General features: G+C 38.7%; 1 protein-coding gene across 1 annotated transcript in view; it reads right to left on the bottom strand.

Annotated features, from left to right (window-relative positions):
* Window positions 1–1644: 1644 nt before the first annotated feature.
* Window positions 1645–8819, bottom strand: part of CFAP300 (cilia and flagella associated protein 300) — a 44015-nt gene continuing 36840 nt past the window's right edge. The window contains exon 8 of the transcript XR_005064114.1: window positions 1645–1654. The gene's annotated coding sequence lies outside the window, so the exon portion shown is untranslated. The remainder of the gene's footprint in view (window positions 1655–8819) is intronic.

Below are 8819 nucleotides of genomic sequence, written 5' to 3'. Positions count from 1 at the left end.
TTTTTACACTAGAAAAAAGTAGAGAATAAAACAGTAGTTCCCAACCCTGAAATTGCCCACCAGAATCAATGCAATGTTTATGGAAATATACAAAATAATGCTCTATTCTGTATAAAAAGTCAGAGCAGTTAAAATAGTAAGCCCTATTTCATACTTACCAGATTGGAAAATGTTTTCAAATGTGAGCATGTCATGTCTCCAACAAAACAAGTTTCCTGAGAGTAACTGGGTATTTCTGTCTCTCCTTGCACCTGACACTGTTTACGAGCACTAGAATGCACACTCCCAAATACAGAAATTTTTGTCTGTGTTGTTCATTGCTGTGTTTGCCATGCCTAGAAACTATCCAGCACATAGTAGATAATTAATAGACATTTGTGAAGAATGAATGATATAAGTTCTTAACAAACACTGGATTAATTGGATGATTAAGAAGCCCTCCGGATTAAATTTCCCAAAGAAGCCTCCAGTCAGTTTTTAGAAACTGCAGACCTAGGTTTTCAAAGTTGCAAGGACTAAAGTTGGTTGAGCATGGGTTGGGACAAGAATGAAAGGCAGGACGAGGGATTTCCCCTCTCTGACCACATCTTCCTACCACAGTTCCCACTTCTCAGTTCTCAGTACCTCAAATACCGAACACTTCATAATTCACCCAGTCATTAATCTTTGGGGGGGCCATATTTCATTTTTTTCTAATCTGCATTCCATTGTCACATACTTCATGATTCCCCAAAAGGTTTCCATTGCTATTAATTTAGATCAGTCAATTCTGTGCTTTGACAACTACTATAATCTTCTGTTTGATCTTTGGACTTTGGACTTTCTTCACCCCAATTCATCACTGCCAGGATGATCTTTCCAGAATATCACTTTCATGATGCTACTACCCTGCTCAAAACTATTTTAATGACTGCTATATGTCATCTGCTTAAAAGATTTAAATTTCTTAGCTTTGTGCCCACAGCCCTCAGTGACCAGTTCCCCATTAATCTGTCTTCTCTGTGTTATTACCCAGAACTCCTAAACAGGACTCCAGCTCTAACGAGTCAGGTGTACTCATGCCCCTCCCAAACCACCTTGTGTTCTTCTGCCTCTGTGGGTATGTTTTTCTTCATGAGACCTAAGTGTCCCAAGTTGTCCAGTCTTCATCCTAAATCCCATTTATTTTATAGTGACTTTTTTACTGTTGTTCAGTTACAACTGTCCCACCCTTTTTCCCATCCTTCTCTCCTACCCCATCCACACCACTTGTACTGTCAATTCCCCCCATTGTCTGTGTCCATCAGTTCTCTATTCCTGTTCCTTTGCTTCCTCCTTCCCTTTCTTTCCCGCATTCCCCTCCCCCCCCCCTCCTCTAGTCACTGCCTGTTTGTTCTTTATTTACAAGTCTCTGGTTCCATTTTGCTTTTTTGTTTATTTTGTTGATTAGGTTCCACTTCCATGTGAGATCATATGGTATTTATCTTCCACCCTGGCTTATTTCACTTAGCATAATGCTCTCCAGTTTCATCCCTGCTGTTGAAAAGGGTAGGAATTCCTTCTTTCTTTCTGTTGTGTAGTATTCCATTGTGTAAATGTGCCACTGTTTTTAGATCCACTCATTTACTGATGGTCCTTTAGGCTGTTTCTGGCACTTGGCTATTGTAAAATAATGCTACTATGAACATTGGGGTGCAATAGGTTCCTTTGAATTGGTGATTCAGGATTCTCAGGGTATAGTCCCAGTGGGAACACTGGATTGAAAGGCAGTTCTATTTTTAGTTTTTTAAGGACATTCCATACTGTTTTCTGCAGTGGCTGCACCAGTCTGCATTCCCAGCAACAATATACTAGGAATCCCTTTTCTCTACAACCTCTCCAGCTCTCGTCATTTGATTTATTAGTGATGGCCATTCTGACCAGTGTGAAGTAGTATCTCATTGTGGTTTTAATTTGCATCTCTTTAATGGCTAGTGGTGCTGAGCATTTTTTCAGGTGCCTATGGGCCTTCTGTAGGTCCTTCTTGGAGAAGTGCTTGTTGAGGTCCTGTGCCCATTTTTTAATTGGGTTGTTTGCCTTTCTGGTGTGAAGTTGTGTAGGTGCTTTATATATTTTGGAGATCAAACCCTTGTCTAAGGTATCACTGGCAAATATGTTTTCCCACACAGTTTATTCCCTTTCTATTTTGTTTATGTTTTCTTTAGCCATGCAGCAGCTTTTAGTTTGATGTAGTCCCATTTATTTATTCTTTCCTTTATGTTCCTTGCCCTAGAGGATGTATCTGTGAAAATATGGCTACATTTGGATATCTGAAATTTTCCTCCAGGACTTTTATGGTGTCACAACTTATATTTAAGTCTTTTATCCAGCTTGACTTTATTTTGGTGTATTATGTAAGTTGGTGGTCTAGTTTCATTTTTTTTTTTGCATGTATCTGTCTAGATGTCCCAACACCATTTATTGAACAGGCTATTTTTACTCCATTTTATGTTACTGCCCCTTTTGTCAAATATTAACTGACCGTATTGACATGGGTTTATTTCTGGGCTCTCTATTCTGTTCATTTGGTCTATGTGTCTGTTCTTATGCCAGTACCAGACTGTTTTGATTACAGTGGCCTTGTAATATAGTTTGATATCAGATACTGTGATCCCTCCTGTTTTGTTCTTTCTCAAAATTGCTAAGGCTATTTGGAGTCATTTATGATTCCATATAAGTTTTTGAAATATGTGTTCTATGTCTGTGAAACATGTCATTGATATTTTGAGAGGGATTGCATTGAATCTATAGATTTCTTTGGGTAGTATGGACATTTTAATGATGTTAATTCTTCCCATTCATGAACACTCTGTATGTTTCCATTTGCTTGTGTATTCCTTACTTTCTTTCTTCAATGTTGTATAGTTTTCTGAGTACAGGTCTTTTTGCCTCCTTGGTTAACCTTATTCCCAAGTATTTTATTTTTCTTGTTGCTATAGTAAGTGGGATTTTTTTCCTATTTTTTGTTTCTGATATTTCATTGTTGGTGTAGAAAAATGCCTTCAATTTCTGAATATTGACTTTGTATCCCATTGCTTTGCCAAATTCACTTATTAGGTCAAATAGTTTTTTAATGGAGTCTATAGGGTTTTCTATGTACACTATCATATCATTTGCAAACAATGACAGCTTTACTTCCTCCTTTCCTATTTGGATGCCTTTTATTTCTTTTCCTTGTATGATTGCCATGGCTAGAAATTCCAATACTATGTTGATTACAAGTGGGGAAATTGGATAGCCTGGCTTTGGACCTGATCTTAGAGGGGAAGCTTTTAGTTTTTTCCCATTGAGTATGATGTTGGCTGTAGGTCTCTCATACATGGCCTTTTTTTTTAAAAGATTTTTTTATTTGTTTATCTTTAGAGGGGAAGGAGAGAGGGAGAGAAACATCAATGTATGGTTGCCTTTTGTGCGTCCCCTGCTGGTAGTTAGCCTGCAAGGAACCAGCCTGCAACCCAGACATGTGCCCTGACTGGGAATCGAACCGCGATCGTCTGGTTCGCAGGCCCACGCTCAGTCCACTGAACTACGCCAGCCAGGGCACATGGCCTTTATTATATTGAGGTACGCTGCCTCTATTTCCACTTTGCTAAGTGTTTTTATTATAAATGGGTGCTGTACTTTATCAAATGCTTTTTCAGCATCTATTGGCATGATCATGTGGTTTTTGTCTTTCATATTGTTTATGTGATGTATTCTGTTTATTGATTTGTGAATATTGTACCATCCTTGCATCCCTGTGATGAATCCCATTGGTCATGGTGTATGATCTTTTAAATGTATTGTTGGAAGCGGTTTGCCAAATTTTGTTGAGGATTTTAGCATCTATGTTCATCACTGATACAGGTCTGTAGTTTTCTTTCTTTGTTATGTCTTTATCTGGTTTTACAACTAGGATAGTACTGACCTCATAAAAAGAGTTTGGGAATTTTCCCTCTTCTTTTGTTTTTTGGAATAGTTTGAGAAGAATTCGGGTTAGCACTTCTTTAAATGTTTGGTAAAATTCTTCTGTCAATCTGTCTAGCCCAGGTCTTTTGTGTGCCAGTAGTTTTGATTACTGTTTCAATTTCACTATCTGACATCGGTCTATTCAGGCTTTCTGCTTCTTCCTGGCTCAGTTTTAGAGGATTATATGTTTCTAGAAATGTGTCTACTCAAATTTATTGGCATATAGTTGTTCATAGTAATTTCTCATGATCCTTTGTATTTCTGTGGTATCAGTTGCAATTTCACCTCTTTCATTTCTGATTTTATTTACATGGCTCATCTCTTTTTTTCCATTTTTTATTTTTATTTTTTTATTGTTCAATTATAGTTATCCCCATTTCCCTCCATTACTCTCCCCCACCCTACACACCCCTGCCTCCCACATTCAATTCTCCCCTCCCCCGGTTGTCTTTGTCCATGTTCCTTGATGACCTCTCTCTTTTTCTTTATGAGTCTGGAAAGCTTGTTGATTTTGTTTATCTTTTCAAAGGAGAAGCTCCTGGATCTATTGATCCTTTTGCTTGTTCTTTTAGTCTTGATGTCATTTAATTCTGCTCTGATCTTGGTTATTTCCTTCCTTCTACTTGCTCTGGGCTTTGTTTGTTTTTGTTCCTCCAGTTTTTGTAGATGTAGGGTTAGGCTATTTATTTGAAATGTTTCTGTCTTTTTAAGGTAGGCCTGGATTGCTATGAACTTCCCTATTGGACTGCCTTCGTTGTGTCCATGGGTTTTAGGTTGTTGTGTGTTCATGTTCATTTGTTTCCAGAAACTTTTTGATTTCTTCATTGATCTCAGCATTTACTCATTCATTGTTTAATAACATATTATTCAGTTTCCATGTATTTTAATGCTTTTGAGTTTTTTCATTGCAGTTGGTTTCTAGTTTCAAGCCATTGTGATCTAAGAAAATGTTTCATATGATTTCAATTTTCTTGAATTTGTCGAGGCTGGTTTTGTGTACTGTCATGTGGTCTATCTTTGAAAATGTTCCATTGCATTTGAAAAGAATGTGTATTTTTAAGTAAACATTCTTCTTTGGGGCAAAAGGTTTTGAATATATCAGTTAAACCTATTTGACCTCGCATGTCATTCAGTGCCACAATGTCCTTGTTGATTCTTTGTTTGGACGACCTGTCCATTGTTGACAGTGGGGTGTTCAAATTCCCTACTATAGTGTGTTGCTGTCTGTATCTTTCTTGAAGTCTTCCAAAATTTTCCTTATGTATTTGGGTGCTCCTATGTTGAGTGCACATATGTTTACAATGTTTATAGCTTCCTGATGGATTCTTCCCTTTAAAATTATGAAATGACCTTTGTTTTGAAATCAATTATGACTGATATAAGTATTGCTACCTTGGCTTTTTTCCTATTTATAAAAGTATTGCTACCTTGGCTTTTTTCCTATTTATAAAAGTATTGCTACCTTGGCTTTTTTTCCTATTTATATGCTCAGAATATTTTCTTCCAACCCTCCACTTTCAGTCTGTGTAGGTCTTTTGTTCTGAGATGTTCTTGTAGACAGCATTTGTGTGGGTCATGTTTTTTATCCATTCAACTACTGTAAGTTTTTTGATTGAAGCATTTAATCCATTTACATTTAATGTTACTACTGATAGGTACTTATGCATTGCCATCTTTTTTCCTTTTATACCTGTGTTCCTGTCTCTCACTCTACCTACTTCTTAAAGCAGTCCCTTTAACATGTCTTGCACTGCTGGTTTGGTGGAGGTGTTTTCTTGTTACCTTCTTTTGTCTGGGAAACTTCTTATTTCACCTTCTATTTTAAATGACAGACTTGTCGGGTAGTGTAGTCTTGGTTGCAGACCTTTGCTTTTTGTTACTTGGAATATTTCTTGCTATTGCCTTCTGGCTTCTAGTATTTCTGTTGAGTAATCAGCTGCTGGCCTCATTGGAGCTCCCTTGTATGTTACTCTCTGTTTCTCCCTTGCTGCTTTTAACATTCTCTCTTTGTCTTTAAAATTTGGCATTTTACTTATGATGTGCCTTGGAGTAGGTTTCTTTGGGTTCCTCTTGATTAGGACCTTCTGTGCTTCCTGATCTTGCACAGCTTTTCCCCTCTACAAGTGAGGGAAGATTTCTGTCATTATTTTTTTTGAACAGGTTTTCTATTACTTGCTCCTTTTCTCCTCCTTTCGGTATTTCTATGGTTCAAATATTGTTATATTTCATGTTGTCCTGAAGTTCCTTTACACTATCCTCATACTTTTTGAGTCTTTTTTCATGTTGTTGCTTTACCTGGGTATTTCTTTCTATCTTGTGTTCCAGCTCACTGATTTGTTCCTCTGCTTCATCCAGGTTGCTTGTAATTCCTTCTAGTGTTTTTTTAAAATTAAGATATTGTATTCTTTTTGTCTTCCTGGTTCTTGTTTGTAGTTTCTATTTTCTTTTTCATGTTGTTGTAGTTCCCACTCAGTACCTTGTAGTTGTCACTGAGTTCCTTGAGCATCCTTATAACTATTTCTCCCTCTTTTTAAAAAAATTCTATGTCTGATAGATTGCTTGCATCAATTTCATTTAGCTCTTTTACTGGGGAGTCTTCCATTCCTTTCGATTGGGGGTTCTTTCTCTGCCTCCCCATTTCAGGTGACACTTTTTGTTTCTGCATCTCAGGGTGCTCTGCTTTGCCTGCCTGTCTTCATGGGGTGGACTTCTATGGTAGGAGTTCTGAGAAACTCAGTAGTACAGTCTCTTTCATCTCCTTGGCTGAGGGCTCCAGGGTTGCCCTTTCTTCCATTTGTGTGGGCTGTCTTGTTGTACTTAGGCTTTACTTGTTGATGGCGTCTTTGTTGGTGGGTTCTCCCCTCCAGCAGGTTACTGGAAGCCACGACTCCCACCTTGTCTTGTATGCTGTTGTACAGGTGTTGGTCAACAAAGCAATATTACCGAATACCAAACCTACACCAGCAAAAAGAACCCCTCTACCACATCAGCAATCTCAACTACAATTAAGCAAAGATTAATAAAGATGAAAAGAGATTATCAATATATAAGATATGACATAGAGAATATGAGATGACTAAAAGAGGAGAAATATTATTGAGTGGGAAGAGGGAGGAGAATTGATTAGGGATAGAAGCGAGGTGAAGAAAAGAAAAGAACAAAATTTAAAACATAAGTAAAATACGGAAGGGTGATAAGAACAACAGAGTAAAAAAAGGGAAGAGTATACTATGAGATTTGAAGTAAAATTGACAAGGTATTGGACGAATGAGAACAAAATTGCAAAAAACCCACAGTAGGGTGGATAGCAATGACAGCTGAATGTGGTTTAACAAAGGTGGAATGGGCCCTGACTGGCATGGCTCAGTGGACTGAGTGTTGACCCGTGAACCAAATGGTTGCTGGTTTAATTCCCAGTTGGGGCACACGCTTGGGTTGTGGGCCAGGTCTCCAGCAGGGGGCATGTGAGAGGCAACTGTACATTGATGTTTCTGTCCCTTTCTCCCTCCTTTTCTCTCTCTCTAAAAATAAACAAGTAAAATCTTTTAAACATTAAAAAAATACAGGTGGAATGGGAATAAGAATATTGACAAAATCAAAAAGTGAATATGAGATGTCTATAGTAGAGAGAAATGATTTGAGAGGATGGAGGAAGCACACTAATAAGAGCAAAGAGTAAAGCCTGGGTTGAGAGAGGGGACAAAAAATGAAATAAAATTGAGTTAAGAAGAGAAGAGCATTTATGAAGGTTAGATGGAGGAGAAACAGTGAGAGTCAGGGATAGGAACATGGTGTACTATGAGAGAAAATGGTTTTCTAAAAAACAACAGTAAGAAAGGTCAGAAGATGGCAAAGACCAGGGAAGAGTGCTGCTGGGATTTGGAATAATGATGATATGATAAAAATATATATAATCTGACAAGTATAAAGGACACATGGACAATAACTAAGGTGGGGGGCAGAGATGGGAGGGAGGTGGGGAGCCCTGCTGGGGCAGGGCTGGGAATACAAGAAAGAAAACTGTACTTGAACAAGAGTTAAATAAAAAAAATAAAAATATATAATCTGAATAAAAACAATAAAAAGTAAAAAACCAAGAGTAGTGAGTTATTTGGAATATGAATGAAGTGAAAGAAGATTAATTAAAATTCAATATGAAAGGGAGCAAACAAAACCCCAGGAAAAACAAACCAAAAAAGCCCAAAATGAACAAACAAAAAAATTTAAAAACGAAAAGAAAGAAATTTTTTTAAAACCCGGCAAGTTCTGTTGAAGAACAAGATGAAATTTGTTTCAGCTGTTGGTGTTTGCTTTTTGACTACTTTCTGGATGTCTCTGTTTTTCTCTTAGCTCTAGGTCTTACTGTCTTACTTCTGAGGGTGGGGGGCGGGGGAAGACAAGCCTGCTGCTGCTTGTTAAGCCTGCCCAGCTAGTTTTGCAGATCTTCCCAGCACTGGCTGTGGCTGCTGCAGGCTGTGGGGGTTTGGGCTCAGTTTTCAGTGGGGGCTGTGCCCCAAGGAAGGAGGCTCAGTCTGGGCTACAATAATCACAGGCGCTCAGTTTCCAGCTCGCTGCCCTCCCAGCACCCTGCGGCTGGTGCTCTCTACTCTGCACAGTTGCTCCAGGTTACCTATTGACAAACTACCTCACTTTGCGCCCCTTTGGTCAATCCGTGAGGTGCACTGAGTGGGGGCAAATTGCGCCCACCATCCTCCCTCCTTGTTGGCCAGGCAGCTGCATGCTCAAGGCCCCTGCCCAGTGAGCCTCAGTTCCCCTTTTGAAAAATGTCTCTGTGGGTGCCACTGCCGCTCTGAACCACTGCCTGGTTTTCCACACACTTCAACCCTGGCAAG

Source organism: Sturnira hondurensis, unplaced genomic scaffold (assembly GCF_014824575.4).
Source record: "Sturnira hondurensis isolate 20B ecotype Veracruz unplaced genomic scaffold, ASM1482457v3 Scaffold0020489, whole genome shotgun sequence".
Lineage (NCBI taxonomy): Eukaryota > Metazoa > Chordata > Mammalia > Chiroptera > Phyllostomidae > Sturnira > Sturnira hondurensis.
The sequence above is the reverse complement of the archived record's forward strand: the minus strand, read 5'-3'. Positions and strand labels throughout refer to the sequence as shown.